This window comes from Notechis scutatus, chromosome 4, assembly GCF_049901735.1.
Source record: "Notechis scutatus isolate UNSWTSFEM ecotype Mainland chromosome 4, rNotScu1.2, whole genome shotgun sequence".
Taxonomy (NCBI): Eukaryota; Metazoa; Chordata; class Lepidosauria; order Squamata; family Elapidae; genus Notechis; species Notechis scutatus.
Window position 1 is genome coordinate 94,673,592 of NC_142012.1, and position 23,015 is coordinate 94,696,606.

The window sequence follows — 23,015 nt, forward strand, 5'->3', positions numbered from 1 at the left end:
ATAGACTTTATTGAAACCTTTAAATAAGAGAATAAAAATTAACACAAACTAATATAAAGGAAGGAAGAAAAAGAAAAAAAAGAAAGAAATCAGGTCAGAAGCAAAAGGATGCAACAAAAGAAAAAAAAGTTGAAGAAGAAGAGAAAAGAAATGAAGGTAAAACAAAAAAGTAACTTTTGATATTTTTCACTGCAGTTATAAGTGTCAACTTGTAAAACATTCCTATACAAGTTGCCATAAGAAAGAAGTAGGGGGAAAGACTGGAGAAGCATATGGCAAATGAACTTAGAAGCACATTCCAACTTCATCTTTAAAAAGATTGTAGCTAAGCTACTGAAGCTTTTGCCCATGAAAAACTTTAATTGGAGAACGCGATGGATGACACCTAACCCGTGTACGTGTTTAATTGGAGAAGCTGATTTATGGCACACCCAGGGGGCAGGGGGGGAAGCAGGGTCACAGGTGACTATAATTATGTATGGCAGAATTGACTTCATACAGGTCATTCCAGTATGTGGTCCTAATGAATTCTTTGAAGTTTTTTGAAGTTTGGCTCAAGGATCATTATTTAATTAGGGCGATCGTTGGAATCCTGATAGCAAGCCAATTTTAACTTTTCTCACTACAGTTACACCATATTACTCTCAGTTCTCTAATTTGGTCATCAAAATCATCAATCAGAAGATTTTTTTTTTCATTTTTATGCAAAAGTCCATGAGAGGTTTCAGTCATCAATATATATTATGTATTTTTCTAATTAAAGAAGTCAATTTATCTCAGGCTACTCTGTCATCTTCAACCAATTTCTCCATCGTGAATAGTGTTGAATCTTTGCATCTGTTGCTGCACTGAATATATATATATATCGAAATATATTGCCATGGCTTTTTCCTTAGCTGTTTATCAATTAATCCTAAAAGGAAAACTTCTGACTTCAATTGAATATTGATCTTTAAAATCCTTTGTATCAAATAATTTTTGATCTTGACTTACAAAGAAACAGCACCAACACTTCTCATCTTTACTAAAAATAACTTTATACTTGTATCGTTTATTAATCTCATCTCACATTGGCATGTTGATTGCAGGAAATACGACTTCAGCAATAGAGTGGTCAATGTCTGGAATACTCTACCCGACTCTGTAGTCTCTTCCCCAAACCCCAAAAACTTTAACCTTAGACTGTCTACTATTGACCTCACCCCTTTCCTAAGAGGTCTGTAGGGGGCGTGCATAAGCGCACCAACGTGCCTACCGTCTCTGTCCTATTGTTTCTCTATTCTTTTATTTTTCTTATATGTACCCATCTCATGTATTCACAACTATGTATACGCTTATACTTATTATCTTGGAAACAATTGGCAAATCAAATAAATAAATAAAATAAATAAAATGTTCTCCACTCACTAGTACCAACACTGAGGCATAGGCTTCTGAGATATTCTATCATTTTTGGAGATCAGAGTTAATCTCAACTGTAACTACAAACTATTCAAACCACCTTCGTATGCAATCCTATCCTACCTATTAAATTACATTTCTCCAGAAATGTAGCCAAACCTTTGCACCATTACTATGCCAATTAAAAGTTTTTGAACCTGATCATTTTCCTAGATATATGTTGCAAATTGGGCATGTATAATTTTTTTAAAAATTCTTAGTATTATTCTATGCTGTGTAATGTATTTTTAAAACTTCTGTGGGTTTGATCTACAAGTATATATTTTAATGAGCTAAACTAAAATTGCTAGGATGAAAATTTACCCATATTAACAGTCAGAATCTAAACATTACTCAAATTAGAATTAGAAGTCTTTTTGCTCAATTGAGCATAATACTTATCATTTCTATGAAGCTTTTTTCTCCTCACCAAATTAAAAAACAACAACAACAAATCCTTCCTGCTTTGAAGAGCTTCTCCATTTTCAGGAATAGACTTTAAAGATATGTATGGAGTTAAAAAGGAAATGCCAATTACTCCCTTCTATTTTCACTGACACGAAAGTTCCATTAGTGAAAACAGAGCACTGAATTCCACCCAGAAACTAGTGTCAGCATTCCGGACAAACATCTTCTCAAAGATTACTTTATTAAGATAGTAACTGGCACATCTGTGGAATCCCAAATCTGAAAGTTTTTGGGCTTCCTTGCAATATTCAAAACTACAAATCCATCCCCCCTTGGCCATCATCACATCACATGGCCCAATCACGATCCATCCTAAAGTAAGATGCTTATTTCATTATGCACCATACTCAATCACTGTGAACTAACAAAAGAATTTTATTTTGTCTACTTAGAGACACTCAATTTGAAATCCCCCCTCCCACTTTCTCAGGCTTGTGGCAGCGTGGGAGCATCAACTCTCCATATGGCTTCCAAGGCTGACAACTAGATTGATACTGTTGTGTGTACTAGATTGATACTGTTTTATTTAAATTTAAATTTCTATTTTATCAGGACTTTATAATGCAGTTTTCTCCTTGTTACTGACAATACAAAATTGGGCGATGTAATATGTGCCCAGCAAGGTGGGCACAAATTCACAATTGATTTGCTAAAATATTATTACAACTAATGCACCAATAACTACAGATATCCATTTGCAAAGCATTTTTCATGGTGATCAGTCTATATGCAAACAATTATAAAATCTTAATATTATTTTTCAATACTTTCAGTGTTTTTATTGTACCAAATCTGAGTGAAATCCAAAGATTATAACTCTGCACAGATATCAGTGGATCACATTGGCTAATGTGTCATTACATTATTTTTTTAGTTTGTTTGATTAATTTTGTTATATCCATCAGTTTTGTAATTTGCATTCTTACCTATAGCTGCAAAAAAAAATTTTTTTTCATTTTTCCTTCTTGATAGTGTCACTCTATAAATATTTCCAATTCCTCATATTTCAGTGTTGTTGTTTTTTATATTGGTCATGTACTTGGTTTATTTCTACAATTTTAAAAATATTTTTCCAGCAGTTTATTTTTATAGATTTTCTTGCTTCTGTACTTTCAGGATGTTTTCTCACAAATTGCAACTGTTACTACTATTACAATCACAACTACAGCTAATATGTTTTACTATGGAGTCTCTGAGCTTGGGTGACATTTTGTTATCAGTCTAGTAACTTGTTCAGTACTACTCTTCTATTGGCAATACCTTTTAAAATAACAAAGGTATCCTTCCAATGAAAATGGAATTGGTACCAAATACTTTCCTTCCCGTTATATATTCTTTTGTTATTTTGATGTTCTGAAATCCTGTACCTGTATTAAACTATGAAAAATTGCACAGATAAAATGTGGTTTGATTTGCTTCACTCATGTTACCAAAAGCTGTTTAGTTGCTTCCTACAAATTTAATTTTTTACAAGCTTGCAGATGTGGCTATGATGGCTCCTTTTATGACATGATGGAAGAAGGAGATAAATGGCATCTGTCTCTCTTTCCTCTTTGCAAGTGAAACATTATTATGGTCCTTGGAAGTGTAAATAAAAGATTAAAATACAATCCTTGGTTGTATAAATAGAGGCATAAAATCAAAATCACATGAAATATTAGTACCGCTTTATGAATCCTTAGTAAGACTACACCTGGAATACTGGATCCTGTTTTAATCACCATATTACAAAAAAGATATTGAGACTTTGAAGAAAGTGCAAAAAAGAGCAACTAAGATGATTAAAGGCCTAGAGACAAAAAAAAACATATGAAGAAAGGTTGCAGGAATTCTGTATGGCCATTCTAGAGAAATGAAGAACTAGGGATGACATAATAACAGTGGCTGAGTGGCTGCCACTAAGAAGAGGGGGTCAACTTATTTTTCAAAGCCTCAGAAGGCAAGACAAGAAACAATGGATGAAAACTAATCAAGGAGAGAAGAAACCTAGAACTAAGAATAAATTTCATAGCAGTGAGAACAATTAATCAGTGGAACAGCTTGCCTTCAGAAGTTGTGGATGCTTCATCACTGGAGGTTTTTAAGAAAAGACTGGACAGCTACTTGTCTGGAATGGTATAGGGTCTGACCCTGCTTGAGCAGGCAGTTGGACTCCAAGGTCCCTTCCATATATGTTCTGATTGAGATGGCACTTCCTTTCAGTATCGATCACTACTAGAGAAACAGATTTCTTAGATAGGAGCGAGATATTTCTTTTTCACCACTGATTAAAAATTAAAGTGGGAGAAATGTTAGATGGTTGTTATTTTAACACTGTAATTAGGGTTTATATATTTATTTTTATGATATTTATTTTTAGTATGGATTTTTATTTTTTGTGTATTTACAATTGCAATATCTGTTGCTATATCCGATTCTTGTGCGCCATCCAGAGTCACTTTGGTGAGATTGACAGCTATATAAATTTGATTAAATAAATAAAGTTGGAATTTGAGCTGCTAAGAACCCTGTTCTAAGCCTACTAGCCATGCAACTTAGTGAAGTTTAAGAACCTAACAATAATTGGATTTATATTGGCAATTTGAAGTTGGAACTTTATAATATAATGCACAAAGAAGATAGACAAGGAAGCTTTTAATTTGGTTGAAAGGGAGTTGAACTGAAGTTCCACAAGAAACTGGGTAAGCCATAAATAAACACTTTGGCCTTAAAATAACTAAATGAGAGATAGAAAGAACCATCAAGTGTCAGAGTGTTTGGCAGCATGACTCCCTTTATGAAACAACCCAGGAGCAACACACAGCACACAGAGACTTAGACATTATAACAGTGGTTTAATATACAACAGGTATATACAGACAATACACATGGTAGCAAAATATCTTTACAAGCAACCTTTTCTTCCTAACACACAGAAAACTTCTGCACTGAATACTGGTCATAAGGAAAGAGAACCACGCCCTCTAATGGCTGCCTTTTATAGACACGCCTCTTAAGGGGAACTTTACTCTCCAGCCTTAAAGGGAAATACCCATATTCTGCTGAACCATCCTTGTTACATCAGCCAGACTTACATCAGCTTCGCAGCATTGTGCAGTTACTGACTGCTGGTCTGTTCTTAAATCCTAATACGTTAACAATAAACATCATAGGCATTGAATATTTGCCGTCTTCAGATATAATATTATAATTCCCTGTCATCAAGTGGCCTGAAAAGTTGAATCACACTTGAATTCTACAAAAGTGGTTTTGTAGTTATTATTATGGGTAAAAACAATATAGATGTTTAGCATATTTACATATTTGTTTATAATATAGAGATGGAGGAGGATATGGATCCTCCTTTGCAAATTTGCAATCTGGATTTTAATATAAAGAAACATCACTGGAAAAATATAAATGTATTAATTGTAACTATAAGCATACTTTATTGTATGAAGTTTACAGGAAAGTGAAAGCCCTGAAGGGCTACAAGGTCTAAATTTTACTATTATCATGTTCATCTACTTTAATCTTGTGTTAGTGTCTAGATTCTTAATTGACAAATGTTTTCTTAGAATGTGCAAATTCTGTGAAAAAATGCCTCAAGCTTCATAATTACTTGTTTTATTAAAGCATCCAAGATAAGAGTGTAATATATCAACTAAGAAATGTTTTACAGCTAATTATGCCCTTAAGAAGTGACATAGAGGTTTGCTGTAGTACACTGCAAGCAGAGGATTGTAATAAGCAGTTGCATTATTATTTTTTAATTTGCACATAAACATGTAAGCAAAAGACCCAGAATGTGTGGATTTGTGGTTTCAAGGCCACCACAATAAATGCTGTGTAGGACTCTGAGAAAATTCAAATAGCATTTGTATTCAACAATATAACAAAATCCAGTTCCATTACATGGTTTCGTTTCTTCCCAAAATATAAACAACTGTGCATTTTAAAATTATAGTTTAATATAGAAATTTATATAGAGTGTGTAGGAGGAAAGATGCATGCCAAAGGGCTTTCTCCCTCTACTATTGCTTTTCACGCCCCTGCTATTCTCTTATTTAGGATGCCAGGCCTTTAAAAGGAATCTGGCTGAAAGGCATAGCAAATACACTTGTAGAAAATAATAGAAAATGTAGAGAGCTGAAGGAGATGCAGAAGAGAAACTTTTGGGGGGTGGAGGAGGAGGAGGTGGATAGAAGAAACAAAAAGTTGAGAAAAAGTAGAACACAGAGAGAGAGGGGAGGGAGAGAGAGAGAAAAAAACTTGTTAAACCCGTCCAGGAAAGCCAGTGGTACTGGAGAAGGATAGACTAGATTGTCCCACAGTCAGGGGTGGGATTCTACCGGTTCAGACCGATTCAGGTGAACTGGATGTTAAAGTTACATTTGGTTCGTCGAACTGATATTTCAACCGACCGGCTGGAACTGCCCACCCTACTCCGCCACTCCCAGGAATCTCCACGCATAAGTGCAGCGTCCGTGTGGAGGCTCTGGGAGGGGGGAAAATGGGCCTTCTGGAAGTTGGAAATGGGCCTGTTTCCAGCTTCTGGAGGGCCTCCAGAGCCTGGGGGAGGGTGAAAACAGAGGCCCGAGGGAAGTCTGTGGACCTTTGGGAGGGCAAAAACAGGCTCCCCGGGGCTTTGGAAGTCCACCAGAAGCCAGAAAAAGGAAGTTCTCATAGGCCATGCCCACCATGGCCATGCCCACCCAGCAACCGGGGAGCAAACCAGTTGCTGAGATTTTTGAATCCTGCTCACAGTAGCCATTCCATTGATAAATAGTTACATAATCTAGAATTGAATCCTTTGTAAAATCCTTCTCATTGAGAAAAAAAACCCATAACTCCATTAATAATTCCAGTTGTTGAAAGGAATGACCCTGTTTTCTTTCATCATTCTACAGCAAAGAATAAGACACTTCTGTGGATCAAAGATAAGTTGATGGTGGTTACAAGATTGGGATCAGACTGCCACATTAGACACATATGCCCCCTCCCTCAAAAATCTCCAAGACCAATAACTGAAGAACATTCATATGAATCCGTACTTTCTACTTCAATTTATATCCGTTTCATAAAAAGACAAACTAAACAAACAAAAAAAGCCAGTCAACTTATTATTCAGCTTTATAAGGGGGAGGAAAAACCTGAATCTGAACAGTTTTCATCTGCAGAAAATAGAAGTGCTTTTTGAAGGTGGTTAAAGAATCATCTCCACCAGTCTCAGGAAACAGGTAGAAAACAACGTGAACTAATTAGAGCCTCCTGTAGCTGATTAATTGAAATATGCAGATATGTATGTATATATTCTCCATACTCTTCCTCCTAAACTACTAGAGCCATGATGGCGAACTTATGGCACATGTGCCACAGGTGGCACGCAGAGCCATTTGTGCTGGCACGCAAGTCGCAGACAAACTTACTTCACCATGCATGTGCATGCCTCACAGCTGATTTTCAGCTGGTTTGAGGCCTTTTTCGGCCTCCCAGAGGCTTGAAAAAAGCCTCTGCAGTCTTTGCAGGCCAAATAATAGGCCTGTTTCATCACTTCCTGTAATTCCAGAAGTGACAAAATGGACCTATTATTCGCCCTGCAAAGCCTGTAGAGGCTTTTTTCAAATCTCTGGGAGGCCAAAAAAGGCCTCAAACCAGCTGAAAATCAGCTGTGAGGTGCAGTGCAGGTAAGAGGGTGGCAGCGGGGGATTGCACACACATGCGCAGGGGACATGGGGGGGCGCATGCATTGCCTTCTGGGTGCTGGTGCACAAGCGAGCAAGCGCTCACAGAATTTTTGGCACAGGAGCCCAAAAAGGTTAGCTACCACTGTCCTAGAATAACATAAATCCCTTCTGCAATATTCATTGTGGCGAATCCATTGTTTCTGAACCTTTCTCCCCACTTTCACCTAAATGGGGTAGATGTTTGCTGATTATATACACATACACATATTTATATTCTGCCACAATATAAATTACGGTATAACTTCCCATTGAATAATAATAGCTTGACAATATCACTTTGCATCCAGGTATTTTTCCCCCAACAGATACATCCAAAGTTTAAGGTAATAATATAGACTCTATTCATATATATATATTTCAAGGGGGAAAAGAATAATGAGTCATCTGAATTCAACTGTGTCGTGTCACTTACATAAGTTGAGAAAATCAAATTATGCACGGTTTTTATATATATATACCTTTGGGAGGGATTGAGAACTAACTTGAAGGAGGAAGTTTAAAGGAGCTGTCTGTGTTTTTATTGCATTGAAAGTAATCGGGAGAGACATTTAGTCTCCACTACAGTGATCCAATGCAGACAAAATCTCATCAATTTTGCCTGCCTTTTTTAGGAAGGGAACTGCTGGCAAGAGGCATTCTCAACAACAACACTAAATTCAGGTGAAATCATTGAGGCTTGACTTGCATTCAAAGTGCTGGAAGACACTTGGTTATTTTACTTGCTTAGGGAGCCCTGGGTGAGAACGTTTTACCCCTACTGAAATATATGTTCTGATTCAAGATTCTAAAGTATTCTAAAGCTATTTTAAAACTATTATCTTTGTTAAAAAGATTATTTGAACAATTTGCAAGCAATCAGTAGAAAGAAAAGTTTTTCCCTGGCCATTTATGCATCTTCCCAAAGGTTAAAAAATATAGAGAAGAAAGCGACTGAGTGAGTGAGTTATGGACGGATGGCCAGAGAGTCAGATGGTGGATTTGTTGATGCTCACTGAGCTTGATTGTTTTGTTGCAGTCATTTTCTATTCCATCAGATATAGATAGATGATAGATAGATGACAGACAGGCAGATAGCCAATGTGTGTGTGAGAGAGAGAGAAAAGAAAGAAAGAAAGAAAGGAAGGAAGGAAGGAAAGGAAGGAAGGAAGAAAGAAAGAAAGAAAGGAAAGAAAGAAAAGAAAGAAAGAAAGAAAGAAAGAAAGAAAGAAAGAAAGAAAGAAAGAAAGAAAGAAAGAAAGAAAGAAAGAAAGAAAGAAAGAAAGAAAGAAAGAGAAAGCTAAGACTGTATATAATGCATGCAGAAAATGAGAAAACAGATTTGGAATGTGGCAATTTGTTCAGCAGAAATGTTCAAATTACACTAAATTCTTATATCTTCTGAATTAAGACAAAAACAAAAACAAGCTTATAGAGATAATGAAACATTTTAAATACATTTAAAAGTGTCCAATATAACGGTGCTAGGGGATGGCAAATTGATGTTATTCAAAGCTAAGATAGAAGTTATAATATATAGAGGACTTAGTCAGACAATTAATCCAAAGGGCAGAGATCTAGGACGGTACTTGCTATAAGTATCCGTAAGTATTGCTATAAGTATCTATAAGAATACTGCTGGCTCAGAATGTAAAACAGAATACAGAAAGTGAATCAAAAGATCTGGGGTCCCATATATATTATTAATATTACCATTAGCATTAAAGTTTACAATACTGTATTATAGTATTGTTTGATACAGTTTGTGTGTGTGGGCGTGCAGGTATGTGTTGGGAGTGCAGGACAAGAATTATCAAAGGCTAGAAGTCAGTGCCTATTTTTCTCTCATTGTCACCCATAAATCACTTTCATAAGAAGATAAAACATGAGATAAACACAACAGAGCTTTGCTAAATGGGAGGCAGCTTATTATACTATCTATTAAGAACAGAAGGAAAGGTCTAACTCTGGGGCGTCAAACTCATGGCCCGCAAGCCAAATGCATCCTGTGCTGGCCACACCCCACCCAGTTTAGCAAAGGGGAAAAAAGTCCCAATACGTCACATGACGACACCGTGATGACATGAGTTTGACACCCCTGCTCTAACTATTCCTATAGCAGCACTGAAGGAGAGAAATCAGCATAACTCACTCTAATTAAGCCTGCTTTCTGCTTCTCTTGTGTGAGAGTGAGAGTGTGAGTTACCAAATCGTGTTTAGGCTCCAGGTAGAAAATAGATAAGAATAGTCATCCAAGTTATAAGTTCAGAAATATCCTAATTGATCAGATTTATCAAGCTGACATGAAGTAAAGTATGGTTCACTTCTTATTTCATTACAGTTAAATGTTAGTTTAAAGGTTTGGTTTTCATTTAATAAAACAAAGGCAAAGACACTATGAGCTCTTTTGTATATATCTCAAGAGGACCAACCATATTAAAGCTATCTTGTTGTTAAATATATTTAAAGAAAGGTTTTTGCTCCCATTGGCCTCACTGCTTATACCTTAAGTAGACTATTTTTAAAAAATGGTATTGCATATTTACAGATAATACTTCAGAGACAAGAAAAATATAATGGGTGTTAAAATTAAGGAAAAAATAAAATAAAAAAGAAGAAGAATCAGAACCGGTCTCAAAAACAGTGAGATATGTGTTATTTTGTTTTCCAAAGTAGTTATCTAACATTTTTGTGAATAAGATAGATATTTCAGGGAGATGCGATCCTATTCTGTAAATAGAAGTAGGCATGAAAGTAACTTAAGAAAAGCTGGCAAATGGAACTAAAAATGTATATGCACCAGTATGGTGTAGGTGCTGGCTTAAAAAACAGGAGACTGTGAGTTCTAGTCCTGGTTTAGCTATGAAAGCCAGCTGAGTAACTTTGGACCAATCATTTTCTCTCAGATAATTCACCTCAGAGGTTCATTCTTGTGAGGGAAATACAGGGAGAAAGGAGTAGTATGTTTGTTCTCCACCTTGAGCTATTTATAAAGCACTAAAGGCGGGATAAAAATCAAATAAACAAATATACTGAGGCTATTTTAAATAAACTACATTTATTTGCCCTTCAATGGAAAGTCTCATTCAGAATCCATTATGCAACACTCCACTCATCATTAGCTCTGCAACTATTTTTAACTTCACATAGTTTTCTAACATTCTTGGGAATAGCTTGGCTTCAGATTTACAATCCAAATACTTATTTACGATCAGCCAAACTTAAGCTTTGATTCTCCAGCATGCAGAATATACTCATTGCTTATAACTCCACAGTAGGAGATTCTTCTATTTGGCCTAAGTATGCATATTATGCTGATGTCTTTGGAAAGAGAGAAGCATATATCCCACTTCTAACCCATCTGTGACAATTACAGATCTTATCCCTGAAGCTCAAGTTGTAAGTATTGAAGCTGGTGAGATGGGAATCTCTGATTCTCATTCCATTATTTTTTTTTTTTGTGGTAAAATAAAGGAACAGATGGCAGAACCTTTAAAGCCAAACAAACAAACAAACAAAAAATCCAACCCGAGCTATATCAATGACTCGAAAAAGAGGAAGAGGAGGAAGAAGATTTTTTTTAAAAAAAATAAAAAAATAAAAAACCCTGGGAAATATTTCAAGTAACAGGATGGAATTCTTGTCTCTGGTTCCTAATTTTCTTAGATAAATATGCAGCAATATCTATGACATAAATACTCTCCAATCAAAATTAATACTTTCAAAAAGCCCTTTTTACAGGGGTGAGATTCTACAGGTTCGCACCTATTCTCTAGAACCTGTTGCTAACATTCTAAGCAGTTTGGAGAACTGGTTGTTAGAAGAAATTACTGGCCTAATCCTGTAAGGAAGGCAGGAAGGAAACATTCTGGTGTTGTTTACAGAAACTGCCTCTCCATTAATCCTTATTACATTCTTGGCAGGACTAGACTTCCTGTCTCTGGAACCTCTCTGGAGTTTTCCCCCCCTCCTTTGCTGGTACTTTGCTTGTGTGGAGTGACCATTCAAAGTTACAATGGCACTGAAAAAAGTGACATGACCATTTTTCACACTTAAGACTGTTGTAGCATCCCCACAGTCTTGAGAGGCCAGGTGAGGAGATGTGTGCCTCGATGTGAGTGATATTGAATTGGCCACATCCAGCCAATAACATGACCACCAAGCCATGTCCACCCAGTCACATGACCACCAAGCCACGCCCACCACCTAAGCCACAACCACAGAACCAGTTGTTAAAAAATTTGAATCCCTCCCCTGCCTTTTTATTATTATATTTATTCAGAATTTGTGGTACATCATATCTAAGAAGTGACATCTTGATCTTTTTGCTCAGTCTAAGTTGATGCTATAGGATAAACTGGAAATATTACAGATCAGGGGTCTTCTACCTTGGCAACTTTAAGACTTGTGGACTTCAGCCAAGGTTGGAGACTCCTGTTATAGACCAATATCATATGAAACAAATTAGTCCAGAACTACTTTGTCCTGTGATTTTCAGTCAATGCTGAAATTTACAAATTAAATGAGTCAGTAATTTACTATGATGAAGTTTGATTATTTTCCATGTTAAAGGTTAGGTATTTGCCAATTATGGAACAATTGCAATATTTCCAATCTCTGTTGAGACCTGCAATATTTTCCTCACTAGGAACATGCAAATTATTACAACCTTCAAAGTATTCTTTGCCATGACTTTTGCTACTTAGAATAACCATACATACCACGCAATCAGATACTCCTATCCTTTATTGTCAAGGCCAACACAGGCATAATAAGGAAGGAAGACAAAAGACACTTGTCATTAGTTCCTGAAAAGTCCTCCCATTCACAGGAACTTCCAGGAACAGAAATGGGATCAAGCTTTGCTAAGAGACCCAAACTTTGAGAGTGAATTAATTCCATAACAATGACAACACCTGTAAATCCTACAGTAGACTCGTGTTGCTTTATTTCACCACACTTGTCATTGTATTTTTAAGGCAAGTGGTACAAAGTTTATACCTTAATAAAGATAAGTTGGATATAGAGTAATAGCACTTCATTTATTGTGGCAGGATATTCCCCAGGTGCTATTACAATGCCATTTTTCATGACCTCAGAGTTAGGAAATTGAACTTCTTACTTTTTTTTTCTTGGTTTGCTTATTATGGATTGTGGATTACATGAGATTTATGTCTCAAAAGCAGGGAAATGCCATGAAATTTGATCGTCATCCATGATTGAAAGGAGGCGGAACCAGTATCTTGTTTGAAAAGAAAGAACAAAAATTGGGGTTAGCTGAGGAATGCAGTTTTGACTAGAAAAAAACAAAGCACTGCAAGCAAAATAATTATTGTGAATAAATTAGATACCCTTTTTTATCAGAAAGTTTCAGCCCATTTTATAATTAGCAAGTGTTTACCAACCTAGAACTAAGGAGAAATTTCAGTGTGAATGATTAATTAGTGGAAATGGTTGCCTTCAGAAATCATGAGTGCTCCAACATTGGAGGTCTTAAGAGATTGGTTAGCCATTGGTCTGAAATAGTATAGGATCTCCTGCTTGAGCAGAAGGTTGGACTAGAAGACCAAGGTCTCTTTCTGACTCTATTATTCTGTTGTTCTGCTGTATATCCCCAACATTTTAAAATTCAAATACTTAGTTACTGCACACAATTGTACAGTGGATTCCGCCCCCAAAGTAGATAATTAACTTCGTAAATAAGGTTTACTATATAGACCAGGGGTGGGATTCAATTTTTTAACAACCGGTTCTGTGGACGTGGCTTAGTTGGTGGGTGTGGCTTGGTGGTCATGTGACTGGCTGGGTGTGGCCAACTCAACATCTCTCACATCGAGGCACGGATCTCCTCGCCTGGCCTCTTGTGACTGTGGGGATGCTGCAATAGTCAGAAGTGTGAAAAATGGTTATAAATCACTTTTTTCAGTGCCATTGTAACTTTGAATGGTCACTCCACACAAGCAAAGTACCAGCAAAGGAGGGGGAAAAAACTCCAGAGAGGTTCCAAAGATAGGAAGTCTAGTCCTGCCAAGAATGTAGTAAGGGTTAACGGAGACGCAGTTTCTGTAAGGAACACCAGAATGTTTCCTTCCTGCCTTCCTTACAGGATTAGGCCAGTAATTTCTTCTAACAACTGGTTCTCGAATTGCTTAGAATGTTAACAACCGGTTCTAGTGAATAGGTGCGAACCGGTAGAATCCCACCCCTGATATAGACTCTATATTTCACAGCCACATCTTGTGAAATAAACACATATCAATATCATATGAAACAAAATAATTCAGAACTACTTTTTCCTGTGATTTTATACCAATGACCACTTTTACTTAGGATGACAGATTTCGAATAATAGAATAGTATAACGATAAGCAGCATGACTATTATTAAGAATACGATTTTTTTCCAAGGAAACCTCTTAATAGTGAATGGGCTTCACACAGCATTTTTACCCAGGATTTTTTTTAACATTCACACCACTTCCTATCTTCATATATTATGGTCATATCACTTATGATTTAGAAGAATATTCATTCACAAGGTTATTGAATGAAGATGATTCTGATATAATTCCAATGAAAATCTTCCAAGAAAAGAAGGAGGGGACAGCCAAGATAAAAGAGGTCATTTAGGGAAAGAGAATGAGTTAAAAGCAGCAATCTTACGATTTTAGTCCTATTATCAAATTGTCCATGTTGTTTTGCAGATACTTTCTTTGCAGTGTTATATGCTATCAAGATAGCGGTATTGATTTTGTGTAACAGAGAGTGAACTACTGGTACCATTAAATACTCTGAGGTTTTGTGAATTTACATCAAGAGAGGACAGTATCAGATTAGAAATCTGTTTTGATCATTTTCCTTTAAAATGAAGATAATGGAAAAGCAAGTCTTGTTACCATTGAATTAAATTGCAGTATCTGAGTATCTAAGGGAAGAGGGGCACAGCATAGATGCTATTTGTCTGTTCTTGACAAACACCAAGCAGTGTTATTAATGAGAATAAAAGATTAATAGCGAGAACTGTATATGGTGTCAAGTCAGCATTTCCCCAAATTTGCTTAAACATGAGTATTTTCATTAACTTTCTGATGATGATTATTGCCCTGTTAAAGCTATCAGAGAGTTAATGATTACATTAAAGAAAGAAAAAAAAGACTGGTTATGCTAAATGCCTACAGGTATAATGCCTACAGGTATAATGAGTTGGTTTTGTATGTCAGAAACTATGGGAAATAATAAAATAACATGATCTGATCTGAACCAGTGGTGGTATTATATTGATTCGGGCCAGTTCAGCTAAATGGTAGTAAAAAATGCTACCGGTTCGGCTGAACCAGTAGTAAAAAAAAATTGCTACATGTTCAGTTGAACCAGTATTTCCGACGATTGGCTGGGCGATGATCAGCTGTGCCACACAATTTAGATCAGCTAGAAATCAGGAAATCATCGGAGTTATCTCCATCAAAGTAATCATTGCTGTGAAATCAAACTGATTGACCCAAGCACACCAATTTAGGTGTGGTGGAGAGATCTTAGGAGATTTAGTTGTTATGAAAATTCTTAGAAATAATATCTTCATTAGAGTATTTGATAAATAATATCTATCTAATATCTATCCCAAAACATTCTGTTGTGGTACTTGATGAATAACAGTAGCATGGAATATATTTAAGTGTAATGTAAGCCATAGAATGGCTTTGTCTCCCAACAGAGAGAAAACTAGTAGAGCTGGCTGCAGGAATTCTTCCCAGTTTTTTAATCATGGTGCTATTCTGATCAGAAATCAAAATGGAAAGAGGGAGCTTAGCATAGAGGAATAAGCAATGTTGCAAGCCATTGTCAAGCTGCCTTTCCCATAGGACTGCATTGAGGACTTTTTTTTTTAAATGAACATTTTCCCTCACAGTGCCCGGCTTTATTCAGTCCATTTTTCTTTTTAGTCTTCATTTGCCATTCCACATCACCACCACCACTACCAAGAAATTTCATCCAGTTCTGTTCAGTTTTCAAATAGTTGCACTGATGTATAGTTTAAGCCCTATAATTTATTTCCAACATTTTATAACTCCTATCCACCAAATATTTAAAAAAACATATCTACGTATATCTCTATCTCTATATCTATCTATCTCTATCTAATCTCTATCCCTATCCCTATCCCTATCCCTATCCCTATCCCTATATCTATCTATCTATCTATCTATCTATCTATCTATCTATCTATCTATCTATCTATCTATCTATCTATCTATCTATCTATCTATCTATCTATTTATCTATCTATCTATCTATCTATCTATCTATCTATCTATCTATCTATCTATCTATCTATCTATCTATCTATCTATCTATCTATCTAATATCGGGTTATCTGAGGGAATGTCTCTTGCCAGTCACATCTACCTGACCCATTAGAGTGGGGAGGCAGGGAATGTTGCAGGTCCCACCCCTGAGGGAGATATAGCTGATTACAGAAAAAGGGCCTTCTCTGTGGTGGCTCCCTATCTCTGGAATATCATTCCCCAGAGATTAGAATGGCCCCCATTCTAGCAGTCTTTCGGAAGGCACTGAAGACCTGGTTTTGCCAGTGGGCCTGGGGAACCCAGAGAGGGATGGATCCCATCCAATGATTAGTGTGATCTACTGTCATCGGGGCGGGGATGGGAGTTGGGGGATGGTTTTTTATTTTTTTTTATTTTTTTCCAGATTTTGTTCTATTGTACTTTACTAATTTATTTGATTCTTTTTGTTAGTTTTTATTGTTTTTTATTTTTATTTTTTGCTTTAAATATGATTTTATATTGTGTAAGTCACCTCGAGTCGCCATGGTGAATTGGCGGCAATATAAATTAAATAAATAAATAATACAAATTTGCCTACTTTGAAGAATTGCTTGATCCGTTTTCCAAAATGTTGTTGTCAACTAAAAAGATACTCCTTTGGTCTTTTTAGTTGCCAGAGAAAGGGAGTGGGGGAAAACAAGGCATTCTTGAAATGCCTAGATATCAACTCAGGAGCCCAAAGTTGTTGGATCATAAGAAGGTTATTGGAGAGCATGGTGGATGACTCTTGGAGACTGATGTGTCCTATTGGAGAAGTCACATCCAGAGGGTGGGGAAAAGACCAAGGTCAAAGTAGAAATGTATGATGTAATTTAGTATCAGCTATACCCAGCAACACACCAACATGGCAAGTTCTAATAAACCAATTTATTTTTTCTGAGATGCAACTAGAGACTTTTGCTTTGAATGAGGGGGATTTGTTGGAGCTCTGACAGTTGTGTCCACTGAGTCGCTGCTCTTTGCATTTACGGTCTTTCAAAGTTGTTGGAAAGAAGCAAGCAAAGGCTTACTCCCATGGGTTTTTCTCTAGTCTCCATCTTTGGCAAACTACGTACTGTAATCATTATACCTTTTCCTCATCTTTGGCACAAAGCCTGCCAAACCTATCTGAAATTTCTCATGGATATTCTTCACAATATGAGCTATTTTTAGTGCCAATTTCATTACTGCCTGGTATAGAAATGGAAAAAGAAAGACCGACACTTAAAAACTAAGCACTGATTTTAACCCATTTCATATTAAAATTTTCAACTGTTCTGGTGAAAAGCTAAAATCTCTGCACTGACTTTTAAAAATGTTTACATGGGGTATTGCTACTGTCAACTCGCAAAGCATCCCTGAACTGAACTCTGATAGCTACATAGTACGCTAAATTTCCTGCAAGTTATATATTCCTTTTTGATTGCCATAAGTTTTATTTATTTATTTATTTGATTTGTCAATCGCTTACAAGATAATAGATATAAGTATAAAAATGAGTAGGAATACAGGAAATAGGTACGAATAAATGGGGACAATGGGACAAGGACGGTAGGCACAATGGTGCACTTATGCACGCTCTATACAGACCTTTTAGGAATTGGGTGAGGTCAATAGTGGTTAGTTTGAGATTAAAGGAGTGGGGTTAGAGGATGTAACAACAGAGTCAGGTAGTGCATTCCAGGCAATGACCACTCTGTTGCTGAAGTCGTACTTTCTGCAATCAAGTTTGAAGAGGTTTACATTGAGTTTGTATCTGTTGTGTGCTTTTGTACTGTGGTTGAAGCTGAAGTAGTCATTGACTGTAGCAGTTAATTTTGTGTGCTACACTTAAGTCTAACCATAGGCAGCATAGTTCAAGGTTGTCCAAGCCCAAAATCTCAAGCCTGATGATATAGGGTATTCTGTTGCGAGCAGAGGAGTGTAGTACTCTTCTCGTGAAATACTTCTGGACTCGCTTGATTGTATTAATGGCTGATATGCAGTGCGGATTCCAAACTGATGAGATGTATTCGAGTATTGGTCTGGCAAAAGTTTTGTATGCTCTAGTTAGCAATTCGATATTTCCAGAGGAGAAGCTTCTTAAGATTAGATTTAGATTAGACTTTAGATTAAGATTAGACTTAATGCCTTTTTGGCAATGCTGTTACAGTGAGCTCTGATGCTTAGGTCATTTGATATGAGAACTCCAAGGTCCTTGACAGAGTGAGGATCATCAATGAGGTTATATCCGCCTAGTTTGTATTTGGTGTACTGATTTTTTTTACAAATGTGTAGGACAGAGCATTTGTTGGTTTAGCCTTTTCTTTTTTTATTTTTCCTAATGGGAGGGCAGAACTCAATTTTTCTGATTTATATTCTAGGATAAATAAACTTTAAAAAAAAAAAAAAACCAGACAGACCCATGGTTGAATATTTTTGAAGCCTCAAATGAATTCCCAAAGTGGATTAAGTAATATCTACCTTAGCTCTCAGTAAAGGAACACAAATTGTAAATTAAGCTTCAGCAAAAACAATGACAGAACAGCAAGGACAACCTTAAAATATCCATTCTGGATGATGTAACATTTTTAGTATGTAAACTCATTGGTAGATAAGCCAGTCTTAAAATTTCAACCTAAATATCATGAAACATGCATTACATGCAAATAATAATTTGACTGCTGCAACAGATAGGAAACTGCAAACTGCTACATTTAAGAAACTGCAGAATTTTAAGGTCATGACAAGTTTTTAAAAAATCTGTCCTGTGGTCAGCAGATAAGCTGAACCTAATTTTTGGAGTATATTTTAAAACCATGAGCATGTACGGTTATATTTAATTCTGAATCCTTTTTTTAAAAAAAAATAATTACCATCTAGCAGATAAATTCTTATCTCTTGGGGAGTTTCCATTCCAGACTCATCCCTGCATGTTAGACAGAGCAGCCTACGCCATCCTGAGAAATAATGGAAAAAATGTTATATGGAAGAGTCTCCTTAATTTGAAAGAAGAGAGTCAGAGAATGCCACTGTGTTCATTCTCCTTGATCTTTCAGCAGCTTTTGAAACTACTGACCTCACTGCCCTTCTGTAGAGGTTGTTCAAGCTGAGAGTTACAGATTTACAATTACTCTTCTTCTAGCTGAAGTTCTATGAACACAGGATTGTATTGGATGATCATACCCAGCCTCTTGGTAGTTAAGAGGCAGTGTTTTACAAGGTGTACTGTTCTATCCCCTTCAAATCTACATTCACTTTTTGGTGGAAGTCATTAAGTTATTTAGAATGAGGATGCATTTTATGGATTATTAGTACCTACTCTACTTCTCTGCATCATATGAGTCATTGTGGAAACCCTGGACCAATGACTTGCCATCATATTGGACTCAAGGAGGAACAGTAAGTGGAAAATTTATAGACTCTGGGTAGATAGTTCCCAACATAATTATCTGCTTTGGAGTAAGTGACTCAGTTAGGCAATCTGATTTGGAAAGTTGATTTATTTTAGAGTGTGATCAACTCAGAAATGCAATTTTCCATGAATGTATAATAGATCTGTCCTTTATGTATCTGCTTTTTAGTGAGGATAATGGTGGCTTACTCTGTGGAAGGCATTGCATCTGCCAGAGATTTACTGTGTATGGCTCAAGGAATAGCATTCTAAATATATACTTCAAAGTTATATTCTGTTTCCTCATTGTTAAAGCAGACCTGAGCTTTGTAAGTTTTCATCATCATCTTCATTTGTATTTGTTCACTTAAGCAGGATACATTTTTTTACAAATGTAGAAATAGTTTGAAAAAAAACACGTAATCCCTAACCCTAGCCTCAAGTAATTCCTAGTATATTCCTTGCAGTTTAGTGGTGGTGGCAGATACCAAGCCACTTGACATCAGGTCATATAAAAAGAAAAGAAGGATATTAATATAAAATCAAGGTATTTCTCCAAAATCAAGATGGAATGAAGAATGCTGAGAGTTCTTGCACTTTATTCTTATATGATCTGATGACTATAGTCTTTCTTCCATACTTCTGCTTTCTCTGAATCTACTCCGTGGAACCAAATTTATAGTCACAGCCAATTTAATCTCTGCTTTGCTGAAAAGTGTGCCAATAGTTGAACTGGAGTTTCAGATCAGTGCCTGGACTAATTATAACTTCTAAATACCCAATTGGTTAGAAACAGGGAAGTTTGCTTTTTTTACCTTGAGTTTCTTGCATGCACCAAGGAAATAGTAGATTTGAGCAGGTCCTAGCTTTTCATTTTGCTAAACCACTGATCTACTCTGCAGCTTGAAAAAGGACTTTAGAAACGAAATATCATTTTGCACATTTATTAGATTTTGCTTAGATTTATTCAGAGTATTTATAAAGCAATATAGTTTGTAGAACTCTTTACTTCATCCAACCTGCTGTACAAACACAAATGTCCAATAAACCTTTTGTTAACATTTGAAATACAGTCCCTGATACCTTATGGGTGCAGTATTTGTGAAAATACTTTCAAAGGTAATGTGTCATGTAGCAATTAAGACTCCTTTCTGGAAAAGCTAAATTCAAGGCTTTTAGGGCATGCTAGAAAGAGGAGATTAAGAATCAGTAGAGGGGTTTAAATTAATCTCTATAATTGATATTGACTTCTACTACTACTAAAAAAGCTGCATATCCTTAAAAAAAACTAATAAAGAATTGCATATAACTACATAATTGGCACTTTCAAAAAGGAACAAAAGATTTGATACAGTGACATCTACTTTCCATAGAAGCTTCCAATGTACATCATAATGAGTGTAAGCAGAAGAGAACAAATACAAAGATATTTATTTAGCTGTTCTTAAGCTTTATTTTAGCTTTGAATATTTTTAATTTCTAAAGAAAATTAAATTATATACCATGAAGCACTGATTAAAAATTCTATAAAGTGTCCCTTATTTAAAATTGATCTTTGCATTCCTATGAGGACAGCAGAATATATAAATGGGATACGGACATAGATAAAATGAAAATAAATATATGAGATTTTGCTTCTTTATTCAGTTTTGTCTTCAAATGTTGCATTAGTTGTGGAGCTAATTGTTACTCACTGTGTAAAATTACTACAAACAAATTTGTAGTTTTGGAATTTGAAAACCATTTCTTCATTTATTTATTTTTTGTTGAATAGTAAAAGTAAGATGGCTGTCTTGTGATCAAAGTCTTTCTTTGTGAAATACAGCGTAATTCTAATAATTAAACAGAGAAACTCCTAGATTTATACAGATTTAAATACAGAATCTAGAAGTCTAGGAGTCTAGAATCATGTTGTTTTTTATTTTATTTGTATTTATTTGGTTTGTCAATTGCTTACAAGATAATAGGTATAAGTAAAAACACAGTTATGAATGCATGGATACATATAAGAAAAATAAAAATAAAAAACAATAGGACAGGGATGGTAGGCATGTTGGTGCGCTTATGCATGCCCCCTAAAGACCTCTTAGGAAAGGGGTGAGGTCAATAGTAGACAGTCTAAAGTAAAGTTTTTGGGGTTTGGGGAAGAAACCACAGAGTCAAGTAGAATATTCCAAACATTGACCACTGTTGCTGAAGTTGTATTTCCTACAATCAAGTTTGGTGCGATTAACCTTGAGTTTGTATCTATTGTGTGCTCTTGTATTGTTATGGTTGAAGCTGAAGTATTCATTGACAGGCAGGACATTGCAATGTATTATTTTATATACTATACTTTGTACTTCTGGGAGTTGAAGTCCACAAGTCTTAAAAGTTGCCAAGTTTGGAGAACCCTGATATAATCAGTCAGAATATTTGATTCACTTGAAATACTCTGCATAAGCTACTTGTATTAATTTTGCTGTTTCAGGATATCCATGAAGTAGGAAAAATCTCTGAGAGTGCTAGGGAGATGACAGACTCACGATCACTCACTTGCAGAAAGAAACAATTTTATGCTTCGATCTGGGTGACAAATAACCCCCCCCCCCCTCATTCCATGCAGTTGTTTTTTTTTAAAGATTTAAACGGGAATAACCTCTGAGTTACACTAAGAAGAGGTTTTGCAATCATTAGAGGGAAAGATTAAAAGGGCCCCACAAATTAAAAGGGCCCCACAAACATAAATTATGTTTACTCACTTGAAGAATCAGTGTACCTTTACATTTTTCCAAAATGTAAATTTTGATATTTTTCCCCTTTCCACAATTCCATGAGATCTAAGTCAACGGCAAATAGTTTTGCCTTTTCTACTGATTTGCTCAGTTGTTCCAACAATATCTTATATTTTCTACATATAATATTAAAATTAAAATATAGAGCTGTTCAGTTTTGATTTTCAATTAAATAATGTTTGTATGCCCTATAGTAGATATAAAAATTGAAATATAAGCTCTATTTTTAAAGCACTGTAGAAGATAAACTAGTTCTTTAAAATATTTGAGAAGCACTTTTCTAATCCTTGCAAATGGTTATTTCACTTTCTGTTAATCTAATTAGTCCTTTTCATAATGTCTTACAGAATGTCTCTAAAGACAATGGAACAACAGCATTTTCTGGGAAGTGGAGTAATCCTAAACTGTTCAGGTACATTTGTTTTCTTATCAGATAAGCAAAACCAAAAATCAAAGCAGTGTTGGCCCTCCAGATGTTATTATATTAATAAGAATTAAAAGACAGACAAAAAAACAGCCCATTGGCTAAAATCAAATATATATATTTTAATATAAAACTAGTAGGATAAAAATTACATATTACAACACATTTACAGAAAATAAATCTCCTTGAACCTAAATTCTGCGTGCATAAACATATGTTTTATACAGTAGTTATATAGATATATAATCATCTGATATCAAATCTTGACATCCATTTTTTCCCTATGAAACAATTTCAACAATTCATGACAGAAAACAGGTGTATGTTGAATGTGGTAATGAGTTTATTCAAGATATATTATTAATCAAGCATTTAAATAGTTTGAATAATTTGTATCAGTTTATTATGTGATTAGTCTAATAAATTTTATATAAGCATTTCAGTAAGAATTGTATTGTTATGTCAATGTTTTCTCTCTTGACAGAACTAGTTGCCTGTGATACATGTATAATAC

General features: G+C 35.6%; 1 protein-coding gene and 1 long non-coding RNA gene across 4 annotated transcripts in view; one reads left to right on the plus strand and one right to left on the minus strand.

Annotated features, from left to right (window-relative positions):
• Positions 1-23,015, plus strand: part of PCDH15 (protocadherin related 15) — a 755,413-nt gene that overhangs the window by 234,121 nt on the left and 498,277 nt on the right. Inside the window, exon 1 of one of the 2 annotated variants that reach the window (XM_087964124.1) lies at positions 22,428-22,489. The exons of the other annotated variant lie outside the window; for it this stretch is intronic. The gene's annotated coding sequence lies outside the window, so the exon portion shown is untranslated. Of the gene's footprint in view, positions 1-22,427; positions 22,490-23,015 lie in introns of those variants that run through there. 2 annotated transcript variants of the gene reach the window in all.
• LOC148130830 (uncharacterized) overlaps positions 1-23,015 on the minus strand; it is a 105,466-nt gene that overhangs the window by 59,552 nt on the left and 22,899 nt on the right. For both annotated transcript variants that reach the window (XR_015749344.1, XR_015749345.1), the window contains exons 2-3: positions 18,786-18,869; positions 14,146-14,190 (exon numbers count right to left, since the gene is read on the minus strand). This is a non-coding gene — a long non-coding RNA (uncharacterized LOC148130830). The remainder of the gene's footprint in view (positions 1-14,145; positions 14,191-18,785; positions 18,870-23,015) is intronic.